General features: G+C 51.0%; 1 long non-coding RNA gene across 1 annotated transcript; it reads left to right on the plus strand.

The window, feature by feature from the left end:
• Positions 1 to 1,971: 1,971 nt before the first annotated feature.
• Positions 1,972 to 7,349, plus strand: LOC127680205 (uncharacterized). The gene is made up of 3 exons (XR_007976945.1): positions 1,972 to 2,637; positions 3,109 to 3,183; positions 5,790 to 7,349. It is a non-coding gene; the product is annotated as an uncharacterized LOC127680205 (long non-coding RNA).
• Positions 7,350 to 22,617: the final 15,268 nt, after the last annotated feature.

The raw sequence follows: 22,617 nt of genomic DNA on the forward strand, positions 1-22,617 counted from the left end.
TGGTGCAGGAAGATGGGGGAGGGTGTCTCTGAGTTCTTGTCTCCTGAAATGAAAGAATTTAGTTGAGAGACACACAGACAGATTAAGCCATTTATTTTGCAAAGTTAAGCAAGCACTCCAAAGAGAGACTGGCATGGTCTGCCCCGAACAGGAAAACATCCCAGGGGGTTCTATGTTGTAGATTTAAAGATGCTTTTATTAATATTTATGAGGTGGTTGGCATATTTATTTTCTGTCAAAATCATGGTGGACCTTATCTCCCTTTTAGACATTTATTACCCCAATCCTCAAAAAACAAAGTGTTTGTGTGTGTGTGTGTGTGAGTGTGTGTGTGTGTGTGTGTGTGAGAGAGAGAGAGAGAGAGAGAGAGAGAGAGAGAGAGAACCACTATGCAAATAATATTGTATTTTTGGTGCCTTGCAAGAATGCAGACCCTTTGTCTAGTACTTGTGTGTGGCACTTAGGAAAATTCCCTGGTGCCTTGTCTCTGTTACAGTGGGAAACACATAACCACAGCTTCCAAGGAGGCTCCTGGCCATGAGGAGAGTCACAGCTACCAAGATGCATCGGCCATTTCCTCGGTAACCTCATCTCCATCTCTGCCTGGGATCACCACAAGACAATGGGGCGATAACCCAGGAAAGAGGAGGTGCTGATGGGTGTGAGCGCTCTTCCACTAGAAGTGGAGGGTGCTAGAGAATGTGTGCAAAGACCCCAGATGGAGAAGCAGCTATGGCGACGGGCCCGGAAATCCCAGGGGTTACCTTATCGTCACCTCCCAGCCCTGGCATTATGAGTATAGCTCAAAATGTTCAGCTTCTTTATGCGGGTTCTGGGATTTGAACTCGTGTGTTTGTGTGTGTGTGTGTGTGTGTGTGTGTGTGTATGAGAGAGAGAGAGAGACAGAGAGAGACAGAGACAGAGAGAGACAGACAGACAGACAGAGACAGACAGAGTCAGAGACAGACAGAGATACAGAGACAGATGGACAGATCAGAGACAGAGAGACAGAGACTGACAGACACAGAGTCAGGCAGAGAGACAAGCAGACAGAGACAGAGACAGAGATACACAAAGAGAGAGAGACAGAGAGACATGCAGAGACAGAGGCAGAGAGACATAGAGACACATGAAGAGACAGAGAGAAACAGAGACAGACAGAAACAGAGAGAGACAGAGAAAGACATAGAAACAGAGATAGAGACACACAAAGATGAAAAGACAGACAGACAGACAGACAGGTCCTGTCACGTCACATGTCCTAGAGCACATGTCACATGTCCTGGAACACATGTTATGTCACATGCCCAAGAACTCACATCATATCACATGTCACATGTCCTAGACCTCAAGGTGAGGCAAATTGAACTTGAAGACACGCCCAAAGTCCTGTCTTCTAGACAGTTCTACACACCAGTGGAAGGTGAAGGCCCATGAAAGTGTGAGCCTGTGATATCTCCATCAGAAGCTGGCCCTGGCTGGAATGGCTCAGGTGAAGGTCTTGGTGGCTTTATCATGTGTGATTTGATGTGCTGTGGTCACACACGGGCAGGCAAATTGGTGGCCTGTGGGTGAGTTTTCCATCACTGTGACAATCATCGGAGAGAAACAGTGGAAAGGAGGAAGACTTTGCATCATGGTCAGTTTGAGATGTCCATGATGATTCTGTCCACCGTCATCATCACCATCACCATCATTACTATTACCTCACTGTCACCATCACATCATCTCCACCATCATCGTCTCCTTCTTGCCACCATCATGATCCACCATCGTCTTCACCACTAATACCAAATGACTGTCAGCGCTCCATAATCCCATCACTGCTGCCGTCACCGCCAACCCCACAGTATCCGCCCCCGCCGTGAGTGTCCTGCCGCCTCTTCCTGTCCACTCTTAGTCAGCACAGTGAACTACACAGAAGAGTGTTTCCCTCATTTCCCAGAGGCTCCTGTGCGCTCGCTTGTCTCTTCTAGACAATCCTCTCAGTGGGTGGGCGGAGCTCGTCGGGTTAGTGTGGGCGGGGCCTGTCCACCTAATCTGGGCGGGGTCTGTCCGATTCAGTCCTGTCTGTCCGATTCAGTTCTGTCTGTCCTCTTGCATTCCTCCGGGTCTGGTGAACAGCTCACACGTGACCTGCTCCAGGGACATGCTAACTGAAGAGTCGTCATGGAGCTCCACAGACCCAGAGCAGAGCTGAGCATCAGATGGCAGGGTCTAACCTCGAATATCCTTGGAGAGTGTGGGCTAACCTTACATGCCCTTGGCCTTGGTCAGCAGCAGAGTTGTGTTCCTTGGGGACCAGACTGTCGCCGAGATCGCACGAGGCTGGGATAGCCCCTCTGCCATCCCCGGCATCCTATCATCTCCTGGTGAGCTCCCCATGCCCTGGCCTCATCTTAGTGATTCCGCACCTAGATGGCTCCCACGAGCTCTTCAAGTGCTCAGTGGGAACGCTGGCCTTCAGTGGCATCTCCGCCCTCGCCCTGAGAGACAACAGGGAGGACCAGTTCCTTCCCTGCGACCGGAGCTGCGCCTTGCCTGCGGGGCACCTCTTCCTGCACTCTCCCTGTCCGCCTGGAAGATCTTGTACCAGTACCATGGCGGACACATCAGATGGTGATGGTGGTGATGGTGGTAAGGATAGTAGCCCAGTGTGACACTGGAGGGTGGGAGACTGCTGCAGTTGACACTCTAAGAGGAATTATCCTTCTCATCGACTGAATCGTGGTCTGGCAACCTCAACCCACAATGCCCCTCCTCCTGCCCGACCCCCTTTCCACTGAAAGTCTTGGGCTACATTTGTCTGTTGATTGACCAAGCCTGCTCAGTCAGTTAACAGAGTCTTGAATGAGGGGTGAGGATAAAAGAAAGAAATTAGACAATGTCATGACATGACTCCAGCCAGTGCTGGGGTGGGTTTAATCTTTTCCAGTTTGTTTTTATACCCTTTTCAGGTACATGCAGAGAATAGGGTCAGTCTCAAGGCATAAACAGAGCGTAAGCAAAGGTCCGGGGGTCACAGTTCCTAGGGGCTTATCAAGGTGATCAAGAAGCAAGGAGCACATTCCTCGACTGTATTTTCATGCGTTTATTTCCTTGTCTCAGCCCAGTGTCGAATGTTCTCCCCAGATTCCTAGAAGCAGCCCCAGAGCTCTGCACAGGAGATCTGTCCCCTGCCTGGTAAGCAAGAGCCGAGAACCAAGCCTCCAATGGTCACCGCTTTCTCTCAGCTCCAACCATGGGAGCGCATAGCGGGGGTCAGGGGTGTGGTGAGAGGGAGCCGCTTCCCCCTGCAGAAAGCCTGCGAGAATGCTACTGTGGGCAGAGTTGGGAATGCATGGCTTGGCAGGAGAGTCTCCAGGCCAGCAGGCCCCTGCTACAAACCGGTTAAACCCAGAATGAAAGAAAGAAAGAGAGAGAGAGAGAGAGAGAGAGAGAGAGAGAGAGAGAGAGAGAGAGAGAGAGAGAAAGAAAGAAAGAAAGAAAGAAAGAAAGAAAGAAAGAAAGAAAGAAAGAAAGAAAGGAAAAAGAAAGGAAGGAAGGAAGGGAAGTGCTGGGCTCAGACACAAAGGCGAGCTCTCCGTATCTCTGAGTTTCACATTTCCTATTTACAAAAGATGATTAATCATGCCCAGCCACCAGGCTGCGAGAATGCGTTGGTGCTGTGGCAGGCAGGAGCTACTGAGACGGGGACATGCGCACTGTGGTGGGCAGTCCTGCCCTGGTGGGGTCTGTGGTGATGTTTGAGACCCTGACTCTTCAGCCTCTGCAGCTCCAAAGTCACACAAATCTTTCCTTCAGCCCTCCCCTCCCATGGGGCAGGGGCAGAGGGGGAGAGGAAGAAAGAACAGAGGAGCGAAAGTCTCTCCCCTAGGAGTCTGCACTTGGGGAGAAGGGTTGGTCTGTCTGGTAACTTTCATTTGGATTTCATTGGGTGGAACGGGATCAGACAGGATCAAATATCCATTATCGGTCTCCAGCTCCAGGCAAGCTGTGGTCTCAGTGGGCCTGCGCCATTTTACACAAATCCATATTCAGTGCCTGGGAAAAGCTCTGTGGACGGAGTGGCAGCAGCAGCCCTCCGTGGTGGGTGCGAGCCCTCATCATGGCCACCGCATCCTCAACCCGCTCGCATCGTGGAGTGCGCGTCACCTTCCAGTAATGGACAGACTGAAGGAACGTACTCAGAGCAGCCTCTGCGGCTCACCCTTATTAGGGAGTTGAAATATTATGATATTTTATCCAGCACCTGTTCCTTTTGAACGTCTGTTTCACTGGAATCAGATTTAAATCAAACACCATATTTCTGCCGCCCTCCGGGTGACACGTGTTATTTCCGAGCCAAGAGAAAGCCAAGGAGGGATGAGAGGGAAATGGGGGTCATGAAGGCTCTGCAGGCTTGTGGGCCGTGGCTGGAGGGAGCTCACGGAATCTGTGAGCATTAGCCTCCTCGTGCAAACACACAAAATGTCCACACGGGAGAGGAGGGAGTGGGAGAAAGAGGAGACAAAGGCAGCAGAGGCACAACATACGTGCGGCCAAATCTTGAGAAGCTGAGCGTGGAGCCCCAGGCAGCCATGTGCTGGAGGCAGGATTGGCCATCAGACTGTGGCTCACAGATGTTCTGAGTGGACCTTATGCCTGGTTCAGGCATCTTGTGGGGGTGGGCCAATGGTATGCATAGTCATGTGTCCACATACGTGTAGAAGCAAAATGTCTTCCTGGATTGCTCTGCACCTTTGAGACAGGGACTCTTTTTTTAAAAGATTCATTTATTTATTATATGTAAGTACACTGTCACTGTTTTCAGACACACCAGAAGAGGACATTAGATCCCCTTTACAGATGGTTGTGAGCCACCATGTGGTTGCCGGGAATTGAACTCAGGACTTCTGGAAGGGCAGTCAGTGCTCTTAATGGCTGAGCCATCTCTCCAGCCCCGAGACAGGGACCCTTGATGAATGTAGAGCTGGATAATTTAGCTAAACTGGCAGCCCAGTGAGGTCCCAGGACCCACCTGTGTCCGCTGTCCCCAGCACCAAGGTTACAGGTACGTGCCACATTCATTTTCTGTGGAGTGATGGGTTCCTGAGCTCAGGTCCTGGGTGGTTCTGGACAGCCAGCACCTTCTCCACCACGCCATCTCCCCAGACCCCCGGCATCTTTCTCTCGTACTCATATATCGCTTACCTGGGAACCACGTCATGATGGAGTCTCGACTTCCCCTCTGAAGAGGCTCCGCCCTCTTCCTCTGTGCCCCTCTCAAATACCCTCTGTGAGCTCCCCACCCCCAATCCCGCCAAGGCTCACAGCAGGATCATAGAGCTAGACAGAACAGCCTGGTTTCGTGTAATTTATGGTCCTAATTCCTAGCAAACAAGGAAAGAAAATGCCAAGTCCTCACCCGGGAGAGGAGCTCTGAGACTGAGCTCCCTGGCCTGGAACTGGCTTTAGCGTCCTCTGTGGTGGTCCAGGAGGCCTACATCTGGCCAGCCGGGCGCAAGCCAGACCTGTGCTGAACTGTAAGGTCAAGGGGTACAAAAGTGGCCCAGCCTGGCCCTGTCAAAAGGTGAATCTGAGCTGGTTTTACAGACCAGCTCCCTGCCCCTCCCTCTCCCTCTCTGGTTCCTGTGTATGGATGAGATGTAATCTCTCTACTGCATGACTTCTGGGCTAGCCTCACGGTCCAGCTGCTAAGTCGTCCTCTCCGTGTCCCCTCTAACACTATGAGCCACATAAACCTCTTTCTTCTCTCATAGATTTTCTCTTGGGTTGTTTTGTCATAGCAACAGAAGCGTAACTAAGACAACAAACCACCTCCATGAAGCACAGAGAAGGCGGGCAGCAGTGTCAATTCCCCAGGGAGCCAGCTGAGCTCTGTGCAGGACACAGTTATGAAGACTCAGGAACCGCGGGAGCATATGCAAGTCACAGGCAGGGAGCAGGGTACACACTCCTCAGAATGGCTGTCTCCACAAGTGCACAGCCAGCCCACCTTGATGGTGGGCCATTCAGCCCACTGTTGGCAGTACCATCCCTAGGCAAGTGGGCCAAGATGTCTGTGAAACAGGCCAGTCAGCGGTGTTCCCCCAACTTCTCTGGTTCAGTCCCAGCCTTGATGGACTATAAGATGAAGTAAACTCTCTCCTCCTCAAGTTGATTTTGATCGTAGTGTTTATCACTCAACAGAAAGCAACCTGGGACAGTAAGTCATGTAGGAAGGAGTCAACACACAACACAGGCACAAAAGAGGACCCAACCCCCCAAAGCAATCGCTGTTTCTCCCCATAAAAGCCAGAGAAATGACCAGGATTGGTTCTGGACTCTGTTCACATGGCGTAGCCTGCGACCTGCCTGCCTGGGGTCACTCTCGGGCTCACCTAGCTCCTTTACCTACTTAACTCTGAGTGCTTATGACTGTGCACCTACGGACTACTGAGTGCCTTTCTCAGACTCCACCCGACTGGACCGGAAGAATCATGCCAAGTGTGTGGCTTCCTTAATTCTGGCTGTGGTAGAGAGGTGCCCAATTCAAGCTCCCAGGGTAAAAGGCCACGCCTGTGTCAAATATTCTACCAGGCTGATTGACAGATTGGGGCATTACTGGCCACGGAGAGCAGAATCTTGCAGACCTTGAGCCTGGTGGTCTTAAGTTATTATTAAGCCCTCTTAGACGCCATTTGCTGCCTACCTCTGTGCCTGACTTATAGGGCACGTAACTGTTAAGTCCTGTTAATTTACAAATAGACTCAAGCTTCCCTAGCTCAAAAGCTAAGAACATCTTCAGAAAGCATCTGAGGCCTACACTGAGTTTTCCCTGCTCTGCTAAATTACAGACCTGATGTTCCCACAAAGCATATTTTCAAAGTTCCTTGATTTGCGATTGTCTTTGCTCTATTATTATAAAACAACAACAACAACAAACTTCATGAATCTGCTCCAGCATTGGTGTGTGCTCTCTGTGGACACCCGACTCTAAGTTCCTGCCTGTGGTCACGCACAGTAGGCCCCAGAGCACATCATCTCTTATTCCCTTTGAGGTGAGAACCATGGGATTTTTTTCATTTTATTTTCTTATTGACAAATTCAGTCCATCTGCACAGCAGACCCACATCTTTCATCAGCATCAAAGCTACTCATAATCCCCACCAAATCGGTGTGCACCCCAGTCTGAACCCCGGCTGCTAAAATATGCAGCTCCACAAAGCACCTAATAAAGGGGCCTCGTGCTAATGAGCCCCGGTCCCTCCCTCCACGAAAATTCGCGGCTGTACTTAGACAAAAGACACATGTTTACCAACTTTTAAATCGCTTGCTCATTAAAATGTCTTCAATGCCTATTAAGATGTGTGTGAGGAATGTATGTTCTTCATGGTAATTGAAGGAGCGGATGCCGCATTCTCTTCTAAGAGACATTTAGCATCTCTTCGGAAATTATTTTCATCCCTTTAGGATGAATTTCACAGCTGTTTTTCTCATTATCTGCCACATAAAACTTTGTTCCGATGACGTCGCCTGGAGGGAAATCTGCTCAGGTGGAAGTCTTCCCAAGTCCCCCCCATCAGGCCCAGCTGGAAGCAAAGGCTCTTAGAGCAGCAGCCCTGGGTGCTTGTCTAAAAGGCACCCTGGGGCCGGTGCAGGGTGTTGCTGGTACAGGGCGTGGCTGGAGAGAGGACACCTCCTTAGGTGGCAGTCTGCGCTGTGATTTCATGGCCTCGCGGCATGCCCTGAGCTCTTTCTGTACCCCAAAACCTCTTCTGAAGATTCCTAAATGTCGCCAAACTTCAGAAGAGCGACGCTTGAGCTCTAACCCACTGAATCACTTCCTAAGCACCGTGACACCAGCTTGGTTTCCCCCACCTATCAGGGTCTGAAAGAATGGATCAAGAGTTCACACAAGTATCTATAACAAGACCTACATGTCCCTAGATCACCGTGGACAGGCTCCTCTGACAGCTCTGCATCTTCAGAGCAGATGGAGAAATGTCAGGCCCGCTTCCTCCAGGAAAACCAAAGCCTCAGCTCCAGCGATGGCAGAGGCAGCAAGTATCCAAATTGTTAGTATTCTAAGCTCCACCCCACACTTACCTGGCCCACTATAAAAGGGGCTACTTGCCCCTCCTCTCTCTCACTTCTCTGCCCCGTGGGCTCTCCTCCCCTCCCCCCTCTCCACGTGGTCATGGCTGGCCTCCACTACTCTCTACTCTCTCTCTCTCTCTCTCTCTCTCTCTGTGCCTCTCTACCTCCCATTCTCTGCCCTGAATAAACTCTATTCTATACCAAGCCTGTGTGCATGTGGTCCTTCAGGGGGAAGAGGTGCTTGGGCAAGAGCCCGCCTGGGCACCCCCTTCCCCGACACTGCCATGCCACACTCCCTTAACCCCCATTCTCTCTTTTTAAGCCCCCTTCATTGGTGCATTGGCCCTTCACAAATTCTCCTCACCTCTAAAGAAGCCCTGTAGCCAACTCAGCAGATACCAAGAGACCCCTGTGTCCTTGTCCTGAGCCAGGGCCTGGGGGGGGATAAACAAGTCTGTAGCTGAGCCCCATGTCTCTGGTCCATTCAGTCACTCATGGACAAACACTGTGCCCTGTGCCCTAGTGAGTCCATAATCCACTGGAAAACTGTGTCCTGCCTGTCAGGCTAGCCAGGTAGAAGGCTGTCATTGAGTAGCTGGTTCCCAGTTGAAACCTTTCTGTGCACAGAGAGGGACAGCTCACTGAAGCCAATGAAACCCAAAGTCTCTTGAGGCTCCTTCCAGAGGCCTTGGAAGCAGACACACTTGTGGAGACTCTTCAGGGGCGTGGCTTCCTGCAGGTTCCACTCGGGACACCCACGATACAGCTTGACACAAGCTAGAGTCATAAGAGAGGAAGGAGCCTTTCTCTCTGTTGAGAATGTGCCTCTGTGAAATCCAGCTGTGGGGCATTTTGTCAATTAGTGATCAAGGGAGAGGGCCCCTTGTGGGTGATGCCATCCCTGGGCTGGTAGTCCTGGGTTCTATAAGAAAACAAGCTGAGCAAGCCAGGGGAAGCAAGCCAGTAAGGAACATCCCTCCATGGCCTCTGCATCAGCTCCTGCCTCCTGATCTGCTTGAGTTCCAGTCCTGACTTCTTTAGTGATGAACAGCAGTGTGGAAGTGTAAGCTCAATAAACCCTTTCCTCCCCAACTTGTCTTTGGTCCTGGTGCTTTGTTGCAGCAACAGAAACTAAGGCACACATAAACACATGAATGCATGAACCTGCACATACACATATGAACACACATACACACATGTACTTACACATATACACATGTATATACATGCACACATGTACACACACACACACACAGCATGCAGGCATGAGTAATGTGGCCTGGACCCAGTTAAACAGAGAGGCACAAATGTCCTAAGTGATTTCTTCTTGTGCAGGAAGCTCTCACCTTGGTCAGCAGGCTCCAGTGTTTGACTCAGACCTGAAATTAAGCAGGATGCCCCATTTTCACTAGTGGTAAGGACAAGTCAGGGGGGTTGTGACAGCCGTGGGGTCACAGTTGGGACACTGTGAGCTGGACCGAGCCTCTGTCTGTCCTGTACAAACCTTTACGTGTCTTTGCCTACACAGAGGTTAAAGCATCCATCCAAAGGAAGCCAGGCCCCAAGCTACGAAAGGCATAACAGCTTAAACAGAAATTAAACATTTTTATTGTGCTCTGCCAGGTCCCACCTCCTCTGCTCTGGGAACGACAAGAAAACGCCTGACACGGAACACAACTTTTATATTGATTTCCGATGATCTCGAGTCCTGCTGTGCCCGAAGCTCCAAGGTGGCGCTGGGAAAATCACAGTCAATGATGACCTTGCCAAGAGCTGGGGCCGGCAAGTCGGCAGCTTGATCTCTCTCCGTCAGAGCCCTCCTGACCTCCCCCTTCTCTTCCTCCTCTGATTCTCCACAGCTTTCTTAGGAGGGTCAAGGCAAGAGAGGGCTCTCGCCACCTCCAGAGACACCCAGGCCCTCATGATGGGGAAAATGTCAGCTACAACCTTCCCTGAGATGCTTTTTTGAATTGGACCTGTGTGGTGGTTCATTTTGATTGCCAATTTGACAGGATCTAGAATCCTCTGGGGGATGAGGATCTGGGAAGGGAGGGAAGGGGAGGGGATGGAAGGGGAGGGGAGGGCAGGGGAAAGGAGGGGAGGGCAGGGGAGAAGAGAGAAGAAGAGGGGAGAGGTGGGAAAGGGAGGGGAGAGGAGGGGAGGGGAGGGGAAAGAAGAAGGGGAGGTAAGCAGAAAGGGAGGGGAGGGGAAAGGAGTGGGGAGGGGAGAGGAAAGGTGGGGAGGGGAGAGGAGAGGAGAGGGGAGGGGAGGGGAAAGGAAGGAAGGGAATGGGAGAGGAGAGAAAGAAATGGAAGAGGGGAGAGGAGGGGAGGGGAGGAGAAAGGAGAGGAGGGGGGGGAGGAGCTGCTCTCTAGTGAGCCTCCTTACAGAGTTATAAGCTTGTCAAGCAGTCAGCTGGCTGAAAGGTTTTTTGTACTACCTGGGTAGAAGTCACACAAGCATGTGGTAACATTGAGGCTTTTCAGAGACCAGCAAGGCTGGTTGCCCTCCAGTCACAGCCTCAAGGCCCACGCGCAGGCTCCTAGAGCAGGCAGGCTCTGAGCAGCCCCTTGCTGTCAAACCGTGGAATGGAGGTGGCCAGAGACCAGCCTTTGAAGAGACTTGCCTGTGTGACTTCTACCCAGGTAGTACAAACGAACGAGGTGTGCCAAGCCGAGATGTGTGAGGAATGTTTGTGGGATTTTAGAGAGTCCTTCGACCAGGTGTTCCCATGTGAGCTCCCTCCACCACAATCTCCCAGCTCCAGTCTGTGCTGTATAATAGTTACACTAAATAAACACACGCCCTCCTGGAAGGAGAGGGTCCTCAGGAAACTCACAGACATTCATTCACAAGGCTCCTGAGCTCCCCACCCTGGAGGTGGGGGAAGCAGTAATCCTTTGGGGAGAGGGGTCCTCAGTGGAGTCTTTGCCTGAAAGAAGTTCAGGGAATCCCAGGATGCATTTCTTCCACCACCGGTCCCGATGCTGAGGAGGGCTTTTCAGAGATGCTGTCTTGGCTCCCTTGTAGGGTAAATGAGAAATGCCTCCTACAGGCTCTGATATTGGAACCCCTGGTTTCCAGTTGGTCTACCCGGTGCAGCCTTGCTGGAGGAAGTCTGTCCCAGACGTGCAGGCTTTTGATTGTGTGGCCTTGCCCTCCTCCCGGCTCTCTCTGCTCTGAACATATCGTCTCCCAGCTTCCTGCCCCTGCCTCCATGCCTGCTGCTTGCTGCCAGGGTGGACCCTTAGCCCCTCGGAATCATAAGCCCAAATGAGCTCTTCCCTCTATTTGGGTGTGAATGGAAATAGACTTCCCTGGAGCAAAAAACACAGGAAGGTTTTACCCTGGAATGGGAGACTTGAAATGAGAGAGTTTGTCTCAGCAACAGGAACGTCCTCTTATCTTTCAGACACCTGCCATGATCAATGGCTCTGCTGAGGGAACAGGATGGAACTTGCTGCCTCATGTTAACACAGCTAGCTCCTTACCAACTGCAGCCATCTTCCAGCCCCCAGAAGGATAGCTGTGCTAATCATTTCAAACACGTAGGCGACGGAAACACCACAGTAAGACTCTTACTGGAACTGTAAAAGAACTTCAGATGTTTTGTTTGAAGCAGGTACTGACTTGAATTTTCTCCACACTGCCCTCCATAGCCCTGCCCCTTCTTGGTCCTGTTCCAATCCTGGCAGAATCAGAGACACGTGTCCCCAGTTCCCAGGGGCTAAAGAAAAGGCTAACAAATTAATTACACAAGAAAATTAAACATTTATTGAGGTCATATGGTAGAGTCAGATCTCAACAGACCAACCCTTCCACAGGAAACAGCTTTAAGTTCTGGCTAGAGACAAACTACCCAGAACTTTAGGAGGAAACAGGAGGCAGATTCAGAAGCCTACTCTCAGAGGGTAGGGCCAGCACACAATTCATGGCTCTCTTAGTTAGGGTTTTACTGCTATGAGCAGACACCATGACCAAGGCAACTCTTATAAGGACAACATTTAATTAGGGCTGGCTTATAGGTTCAGAGGTTCAATCCATTATCATCAAGGCGGGAGCCAGACAGGCATGGCGCAGGAGGAGCTGAGAGTTCTACATCTTCATCTGAAGGCTGCTAGCATTAGATTGGCTTCCAGGCAGCTAGGATGAGAGTATTAAAACCCATGCCTGCAGTAACACACCTACTCCAACAATGCCACACCTACACCAACAAGGCCACACCCACCCCAGTAAGGCCACACCTACTCCAACAAGACCACACCCACTCCAACAAGGCCACACCCACTCCAACAAGGCCACAGCTCCCAATAGCGCTACTCTCAGGTCCCGGCATATTCAAACCATCACAAGAGCTTTGAATGAGGTCAAACCTTGATCCCAATACAATGCCATGCAGGGGGAGCTCAGGTGGAAACTCTCATCGCTCTGGCCACAAATGCTCATGGAAGCCCTGCATTCTTCATCCAACCTCAGAGAGACCTGCAAACTGTCCAGCCCACTGCAGGAAGCAAGCAGCTAGTTACAAGAGCACGTGAGACTTCCCCACGGGCTCACATATGGGTAGTGGATAAGTCCTGAGTGAATGTGTATTATCGACACGAGCGTTGCCATGTCAGTGATGGAAACGTCTCCCCAGGTCAGGTCAGAAGGATGATGAAGCTTCCCTGGTCCAGGTCCTAATGTTGACAAATGGTTGGCCTTCAGCTAAAACCAATGTGTGCATAACTACCAACCTCAGCTTCCTTCTCCTGGATGACTTCAGCCTAAGATAACCCCCTACAGAGACCGCTCTCTACAGAGACCTCTCCCTACAGAGACTGCCTCCTACAAAGACCTCTCCCTACAGAGACAGCCCCCTACAGAGACCTCTCCACACAAAGACCTCTCCCTACAGAGACAACTCCCTACAGAGACAGACCCCCTACAAAGACCTCTCCCCACAGAGACAGCCCCCTACAGAGACTGCCCCCTACAGAGACCTCCTATCACCATTTGCTAACCTGCCTCTTCCTCTTCCTGCCTTCTATAATAAACACTGAGACCCTGGAGTGTTGGTGAGATTCCATCAGGGTACACATTCCATCTGATCCCAGCTTTACTGTCTGTCTGTCTGTCTGTCTGTCAGTTCTACATTCTCTGGATTCCCAAGTAGGTCGATGCCCCTGGCCCTGAGCTGGTACATTCTTTATAAGGCTACATAACCTTTAGGGAGGAAGCTCTGGCAAGAGGAATTAGGTCAGTGGGACAGATGTTTGACATCTGGCTCCTTCCTGTCAGGTTCTCTGCTTCCAGCCTGCCATTATGTGATCAGCTGTCTCATTCACCCACCATTACAGACTCAGCTGCACCCACCCTCCCCCCTTTACCCCTTCCCCCTCATCCCTCACCCATGCCCTGCCCTCCCCCCTTTCACCCTTGCCCCCACCTTCCCTACTGTGAGTGACTGAAATTTCCTTGATCCAGCTAACTTTGCCCGGGACAGACCTCTTTCTGGCCATCTTCAGCTCTTGGAAACTTCGAGTGACTTTTACTCCTGAGCCTGTGATGGCTGCCATCTTGGATTGCTGTCCCTCCACAGATCAGTATCTTAAAGCTGGCAACTGCTATAACCACAGGTGTGAGACAAAGGAAGCTTCTTGAATCTTCTCCGTGAAGGGTATGACGGTCAGGCTTCAGACTACCTAAAGTGAAACTCACCTGACAGCTTCTGTAGAAACACAGACTTGGGCTGTAAGAAATCACTGAGTCATAGACTTTGGGATGGGGCGAGTGTTTGTCTCAGTGCTGCGTTCATCTACCCATGTGATGTTTTTATTTGTGAGTTCATAAAATAAAGTGAGTTTTACTTTTAGAAGAGTCAGAGAGGTTGAAACAAGATCAATAGAAATCACCCGCTCTGAAGAATAAAATGTTGAAAAACGAAATGGGCTGAGCCTCGGGGCCTGGCTCTGAAATTCAAGGAACCAGGGCCTGGAGAGGGAAGGAGTAACAAAGTACTTTGTGATTGAAGCCAAGAGCATCACAAGTTAGGAAAATAATGAAGAATTCAATCCATCTGAAATCCTCAATGAAATTCAGCTGCCATGAGGGGGGGGATAGGGGGAAGGGGTAGGAGAGAGGGGAACAACTTAAAACCAACACAAAATAATCGACTGAAAGAACTGAGTTCAACTGTATCAGTAGTTACAATAGATATTGGCCCATTGTTTAAGAGGATTTAAGAATGGCGTCTTAGTCAGGGTTTCTATTCCTGCACAAACATCATGACCAAGAAGCAAGTTGGGGAGAAAAGGGTTTATTTAGCTTACACTTCCACATTGCTGTTCATTACCAAAGGAAGTCAGGACTGGACCTCAAGCAGGTCAGGAAGCAGGAGCTGATGCAGAGGCTGTGGAGGGGAGCTGCTTCCCCTGGCTTGCTCAGCCTGCTCTCTTATAGAACCCAAGAGCACCAGCCCAGGGATGGCTCCACCCACAAAGGGGCCCTCCCACCTTGATCACTAATTAAGAAAATGCCCACAGCTGGATCTCATGGAGGCACTTCCCCAACTGAAACTCCTTTCTCTGTGATAACTCCAGCCTGTGTCAAGGTGACGCACAAAACCAGCCAGTAAAAGATTCAAGGGGCTGGAAAGATGATTTAGCAGTTAAGAGCATATGCTACTCTTTTTTGTTTGTTTGTTTTGTTTTTCGAGACAGGGTTTCTCTGTGTAGACCTGTCTGTCCTGGAACTCACTCTGTAGATCAGGCTGGCCTCAGAACTCAGAAATCCGCCTGCCTCTGCCTCCCAAGCGCTGGGATTTAAGGAGTGCACCACCACTGCCCGACTGAGCACTTGCTGCTCTTAGAGAGGACCTGGGTCTGGTTCCCACGTCAGGTGCCGAGCTCCTGTTCCAATGGAGCCAACACCCTCTCCTGACCTGCATGGCCACCTGTACACAGTACGTGCACAAAGAGAGAAACATCATTAAAAAAAACTCTGAGAAGATTTAAGCAAGATTCAATATGCTATCTGACTGCAAGTACTTTATACAGAGACAAATTCAAAATTATAGAAAATATTTTGTGTGCCTAAAGAGTGGCCGGGTCGACTCTATAGAACACGTGGTTCAAGACGATGTGCTACTGAAGTAAAGAAGCATTTCAGAATGACAAAAGGGCCAGTTCACTGGGACGACATACTATCTCAATGTAATCCACCTGATTATCAGAGCATGAAAACCCACAGTGAATCAGCTAAGGAGATAGAGACCTCTCCCGTCATCACAGAACACAATAAAAACCCTTTCCCGCTAACTGTTAAAACAACTCAGCTTGGGATTGGAGACACAGCTTGGTTGTTAAGCGCACTCACAGCTCTCTCAGAAGATCCTGGTTCGATTCCCAGCACTGCCCATATTTGGGGGCGAGGGGGTCATGACCGTTCCCAGTTCCAGGGAACCTGGTGCCTTCTTTTACCCTCTGTGAGCTTAGCATGTGATTTGCACATATACGTGCACGCAAGGCAAAACACTCATTTTTTTCATATACGTGAAAAAACTCTCTAATGTGTGATCAGGTGTGTAAGTGACTTATCTTGCTACTGTGACACGAGAGGGGCCAAGGAGAGGCTCTAAAAAGAAGAGTTTGCTGTGGCTCAGAGTTTCTGGGTGTGGTCCACCCCGGCAGGGAAGTGTTGGTGGACAGAGCCTAAGGAGAGCTGGTGGCCACCTGCACCCACAGTTAGAGACCACACGGGCGATGCTGGTGCTCAGTTGTCCCCTCTTTATCCTTTGGTCACTCCAGAACTCCCTGACCCACAAGATGTCACCACACATTCAGGGTGCAAGTTCCCTCTTTAAAGTCACCAGCTAGAAAGGCTTTCACATATACACCTTGAAGTGTCTCCAGGTTTCCAAAATCCGGGTGAGTTGACAGTAAAGTGGACCACCCCGCCTGTAAAGACAAAAAGCTTACAATAGTATCAGCTGTTCCCACAGCTACAGAGTATCAAGCCCGGAAACTGCAGGCTACATCATCTTTTTCTAAAAGTTTGTCTAGGTAGACCTCATGCTAGGCTAGCAGCGAGTCTACATGAATTTTTAAAAGGACACTCTCGCACTACAGTATGTTTGAATCATACTTAAATTTACTGAGACACACAGGTTAAGCTTTGACATTCAAAAAAACGAAGCAAGACAATTTCTAAATAACCGTGGGTCAAATGAGAAGCTACAGAAATATTAAAACGAACAGAAATTTACACTTTAATAGTATTTAAAAAATGTAACATAAAATTTGGATTACCCAGCTGAGCAGTGCTTGGGAAGAATTTTATCCTTTCAAAGGCTTGTATTGCCTTGAAGAACGATCTGGAATTGGCTGTATTAGTTACTCTTCTGATCGCTACGATAAAATACCTGACAAAAGTAAGGTGAGACAGGAACTTTCTTTCTTTTAGCTGAGTATGCATTCACCATGGTGGGAAAGGCACCACAGCAGAAGTGTGAGGTGCTTTTAGCTTAGAAAACACGGAGTCCAAAGGAAAAAGATCTGCAGCAGAAATCAATGAGCCACAGAGCCCCCTCCCTGCGAGGAGTCTGGACATGGCTTGCGAAGGGCTGATGCTGTAAAGTGTGACTATAAAGGCAAGAGGAGTACCCTCAGCTGTTTCTGTGAGGATGTGGCAGGGTCTTATCTCCATACCTCATTCTAGCCTCTGTGAGGAGCCAGTTCTGAAGTACCAGATAACAGCGGTCCCGTTCAGTAAAAGCTTTATCTCAAGCCACTGCCCCTCCCCCATGGCCGCCGGCCCCTCCCCCCGTGGTCATATGCCCCACCCCCATGGCCATATGCTCCTCCTCCGTGGTCGCATGCCCCGCCCTCATGGCCACATGCCCTTCCCCCTGTGGCCTCATGCATGCCTGGCCCTGTGGCCACATGCTATGCCCCCGAGGCTACATGCTCTGCCTTGTAACCACATGCCCCACCCTAACCCGCATACTCCTCCCCTGTGACCACATGCTCTGTCTTGTGGTGGCTTGCTCCACCCCCTGTGATCTCATGCCCTGCCCCGTAGCACATGCCCCTCCCCCATGGCCACATGCCCCACCCTGTGAATGCTTACCGGGCCCATGCCCTGTCCCCGTGGCCACATGCTTTGTCCTGTGCTCACATGCCCCTCCCCTGAGGTGCTTGGGATTCTGGAGGGCACTTGATCAATGGATCTCACAGTCTGTTTTTGGCCAGCATCTGCAGTGCGGTCCCAGGTCACCACAGCTGTAGAGTGGCACACAAGTACTCTCTACCCACTCTCTGCTCCTGTGTGTTTCAGGGCACAGAGGTGAGTAAGAACCTCCAGGGGAGATGCTACTGAGCCCCAGAGTAAAGTGTGGCCTGCCTGGAAAGGGGCTCTGCAGGTTGGAGGGATGGCAGGGGTGGGTGAGGGGAGCTGGGGTTGTCACTTTGGGTTTGTAGCAACTTGCTGAGCAGAGGCAATAGCTGTGTGGATTTGGGTACCCACACACCCATCCTCTGTCCAATGGACTCTGGCTTCCCCCACCATGATCTGTATCACCCCGTAGGTCCGTGTTTGAATACGTGGTCAGTAGAACTGTTTGGGAAATATTGGGCGTGGCTTTGTTGGAGGAGGTGTGTCACCGTGGGCGGGCTTTGAAGTTTGAAAAGATACAGAGCCCTAGCAGGGACTGGATCGGGCCGCACAGAGGCTAGCTAGCTCTATTCAGCAAGGCGAAGAATCTCCTTTGACCCCTAAGCCAACTTTGGGGGTTGGGCTGTGTGCAACCTTCCCTGCCCTCCCCCCAAAAAAGCAACCGTCCAGGCGACGCTCGTACAAATTGCAGAGATGCATGCCACGTGACCCCAGAGATGCTGGAGAGGTCACAGATAGCCTGTTCATCTGTCACGTTACACAGACTCATTAAACTGCCCCTTCCTCAGCAGCGGGAAGCTGAGCCGCAAGTCCCCGAAAGACCCCGACCCCTCATTGCTTGGACATCTCCCCGAGGACTGCGTTTCTCATTTGCCAAGTTGTGTTTTCATGGAAAATAAAACTCTTGATGGATTTCTGAGCGCTCGCTCCCAGCTGCCCACTAAAGGGAACATTTACGATTCACTTAATTTGGGTTGTGTCTCAATAATGGAAATAACTGGATCGTGCTCACGCCCCAGAGACCGCACGACCACAACAGGCTGACACACAAGCTGCTTGATTGAAAATAATGAATCAGCCTCCAAATGGCCAGACCCACAGCCAATTTCCACACAGCCGATATGGACCGCAGAGGACAGCAGTGTTGCGGCTCGCCCATCCCCAGGATGAACATTTTTAATCAAAGGAAATGCTTAGCCGGCTCCAGTCCAGCCGAGCCAGAGCCAACGAGGCCGGATCCCAGGATCAAGGTTGCGAGAGCGGCTGAGGCTGGTCCACCGAGGCTCTGGGAGGAAGCCAGGCTGGGCTGCAGCGCGCGCTGGGGCTCCTCAGCAAGAGTGTGCCGGTTAGTGCGGCTGTGTCTTCCCTTTCATCTGTTTCCCTTGGAGAGACGGAGTGGAGTAAGGAGGACTGAAAAGGGAGAGCCAGGGCTCCCTGACATCAAGCTACACTTTGTAAATTAAGCTTCAAAGAGAGACGTGACAGGCTGCTCCATCCACAAAGACACACGAAGCCGGGACTCGCTTAGCAAAGATCAACGGGTAAAGAGTCCAGAATTGGGCCATGCTGGTTTTCCTCGACCTCCTCAGTGTGCAATCTGGGAGGATTATCGCCTCAAAGCTCCCGGGGTGGAGTTTTCACTGTCTTAATTCCGTGTTTAGACTTGTTCTTGAGGAGAGAGAAAACGTTCAAAGTCCACGTGGGCCCGGGACGAGGAAGCTACCAACTCCTCGGAGCTGAATAGAGGAACCCCCGACCCAGAGGGCGTTATTCCTCAGAAGGTGGGCCACACAGCCAGATCTGTGTCCCTGCACATGTAGGACCACTCCATGAGTCAGCTGCTAGAATGTTCCCTTCACCTTGGAGAAAGGCCCAAGGGGTCTGGCACTGTCACCTTAGACATCACCTTGCCTCTCTCGGGGCCTGCACTGGCCCCAACACCCAGGACTCTAGCTGGCTGGCTTCCATGTGGCCGGGTTTGAATGCCTCTCTCTAAGAAGATAGGGCCCTTCTAGACTACAGGGAAGGCTGAGGCCCCTCTCACGCACACTTTTGATGCTGTAAAAATACCAGATACAACTCGGTGAATTGGGATGTTTGCTCCCAGCCAGTTAGTGATCTGACTGACACCCTCTTGCTCTTGTGAGCATGTAGAAGAGGTGCCCCATGAGAGATCACAGGGACCCGCCTAGCCTCCCCCTCGGGTAACAAGCCTGAGCTTTGGCTCCCGGTGGCCACGTGTGACTCTCCCTTCTGGAAGCTCTCCCTGACATTGTCACTGCCTTATACAAAAAGTCACGAAGTCATTGTCCAGGAGCCACGCAGGGGCAACAAATCCAAAGCTATAGTGAGAATTCTGGAATCTTGGTTTCTTTAAAACAAAACAAAAACAAAGAAAAATCAAGCCGGGCAGTGGCGGCGCCCGCCTGTAATCCCAGCACTCTGGGAGGCAGAGGCAGGCGGATTTCTGCGTTCAAGGCCAGCCTGGTCTACAGAGTGAGTTCCAGGACAGCCAGGGCTACACAGAGAAACCCTATCTCAAAAAAAAAAAAAACCAAATCCAAAAATCCAAAAACCAAAAACACAGAAATATTATGTTTTTGCTTTAATCCTAGGAGTGGGGATATGGGCCTGCTTCAGATTGTCCACAGCAGCTGACTATAATTTGCCTCAAGCTCTAAGGAGGGGGTGGGGGGCTCGATTTTGCTAGCTGGAGATGGTTTCTGGGATTGTGTGGCATTCGGGTTTCTAGGAACTTTTCAGAGGGCCCTGAGAGGGGGATTTGGGTTGTTGGTTGCTTGTTGCTTGTTTGCTGTTGGTTGTTGTTAGTCACGGTTTGTTAAGTGGTCCTGTGCAAAGAAAAGGGAGGAGGAAGAGGAAGAGGAGGAGGAGGAGAGAAGAAGAAGAAGAAGAAGAAGAAGAAGAAGAAGAAGAAGAAGAAGAAGAAGAAGAAGAAGAAGAAGAAGAAGAAGAAGAAGAAGAAGAAGAAATTGGATAGTCTGATGGCAAAGATCAAACTTTCCCCAAGGAACTCAAAGCCCCTAATCAGCAGGAAGTAGTGTAACAATAATGTCACCCCCTTTCCTTTCTATACTTTTTTCTCTCCTATCTAGTATTACAGGGTTAAAAGGGTAGAAGAAGAAAGAACCCACAAAATAGCAAAAGACAGCTACACAAACCTCTTACTACATGGGGACAGAAATGGGGCAAATCCTGCCTAAGATGGTGCCCAGTGACATCTGCAGACGTCATCCTAATTCTTTTGAGAGTGGTGTGTATCTTCAGGGTGGAATGAAGGAAACAGTGTGGGGGCAAAACTTTCTAAATAGGAGCAAAAACCATCCCAAGAGCCCTGCCTTGCTCCCCGGAAGCCCCGCCCCGGAAGCCCCGCCCCCAAGTCCGCTCTTTCCCGACCTCCCACCCTCCTGCCCCCCAGAAGCCCCTGCCCCAAGCCTTGTTCCCCTGGAAGCCCTGCCTGTGATCTCTCCTGACATGACCACCCAGTCTCTAACCACACAGTATCATTCCGTCCTCACTTCCTCACCTGCTAAGGAGGACTCTGGCCTCTCTCGTAGCCAATGGAGATGCGAGACTCCGTCACCCATGGGAGACTCCGTCACCAAATTTTGCGCACACACAGTGCAGATGCTGGGGTGGGGTGGGGGCTAGTTGTGGTAGTTTGAATACGAAATGACCTCATAGACTTATGTGATTGGACACTTGGTCCCTATCCATCCCTGCTAGAGGAAGTGTGTCACTTGAGGGCTGACTTATAAAGAGAGGGCTTGGGGGTGGGGCTTCCAGGGGCGGATCTTCTGGGGGAGCAAGGCGGGGCTTCTAGGGGGGCAGGGCTTCCGGGGGGCAGGGCTCTTGGAATGGTTTTTGCTCCTCTTTAGAAAGCTTTGCCCCTATGCTCTTTCCTTATAATAACCTTGCTCCCCTCTCCCTCCTCCCACCCTTCCTTTCCTCTTCTTTTCCCTCTCCACATCCTTTGTGCAGATGACACGGGATCAGCCAGCGTCCTGTTCTGCCTGCCTCGGTGTGCTGCTTGCTGCCAGCCCTTCCAGCCGTGATGCTCTCCGTCCCTCTGGAACCAGAACAGATCCTTTCTTCCTTGGGTTTCTTTTGCCCATGGTGTTTTGTCACAGCAACGGGACAGTGACTAATGTGCCCTGGCATCACATCACATCACATGGCCACCATTGTTGTCCTGCCTAAGAGGAGGCTAGTCACTCACCAACAGCCTATGGATTTATCCACGGGCCGGTGCAGAAGGCCACATCTCCGAGACTGTCTCTAACTGGCCTTGGCCAGCGAGAGGGAGACCAAGCTCACAGGAGGCAGGGGAAGGAGAGATGGGCATCCCCTTGGCCCCTCCTTTTCTTCCTGGGTGCGCCCTTTAGCAGCATCTTTGTCCCTCTGTCAGGCCTGTCGTAGTAAATGCTTAATCTGGGGTTTCTACCCCATCTAGGATCATTCAGTTCCCAGATGAAAGACACAGAGCTTTTATATTTATAATAAGCCTTTAATGCCCTGGAGTTGGGCAGATATCTACCCTCTCAGCTACTGGAATCTACGTCCCCTCAGTAATCCTGACTTACAACGTGCCATGGTCCATCTGGGCAGCTCTTAACTCCGACCGGCCAGGCCTTGTGGCTGTGTTTTCAAGATTCTTACCCCATGGCATCGTCTCTCACCATCTTCTGTCTCTTCCTCATCTCCTGCCACAGACCCCAAGACGGGACCAAAACTCCATCCCTCTCTCTTCTGCCCAGCTAGAAGCTGCAGGGGTCTTTATTCACAATCAGGGATAACTGGGGTGGGGGTGGGGGGCAAGGTTACATAGTCTCTGGGGGCAACCAGGACCAGTATTTACAGCACATAGCAACAGATCAAACCTGAACACAGGCCCCTGTCCAGGATGACAGTAAAACTATGTCCTGCTCATTCCTTCAGACTGGCCTGTACCTCCCAGCCAACATGTAGCCTCCCGGTGTCTGGACCTTTGTTCCCAGGACTGCCTCTCAATCCCGAGGGCCCTGCATCAGAGCAGTCTGCTTCGAGTTATGCCTGCTCCATTCAGAGGAGGGAATAGCTAGGAGGAGCCAAGCTGGAAGCTCTCCTGGCCATCCCAGCCAGCTCCTTCCTCCCCTCTCTGAGATATCCGTGAGATTTGGAGACTCCTGCCTAGTTACCAGGTCACTTGAGGCTTGGCTTCTTGTGTTTTCTGAAAGCCACAGCAAAGGAGAGAGAGGGGGAGGGAGAGAGAGAGACTCCCTCCACTAATAAAATGCCTAGAGAAGGTGGACACAAATCAAAGCCCTGGGAAACAGCTGGCTCTCTGTTCCGGGGTCTTGCCCTCGCCAGCAGGGTGAGTCCCAT

This window comes from Apodemus sylvaticus, chromosome 3, assembly GCF_947179515.1.
Source record: "Apodemus sylvaticus chromosome 3, mApoSyl1.1, whole genome shotgun sequence".
In the NCBI taxonomy this organism is placed as follows: domain Eukaryota; kingdom Metazoa; phylum Chordata; class Mammalia; order Rodentia; family Muridae; genus Apodemus; species Apodemus sylvaticus.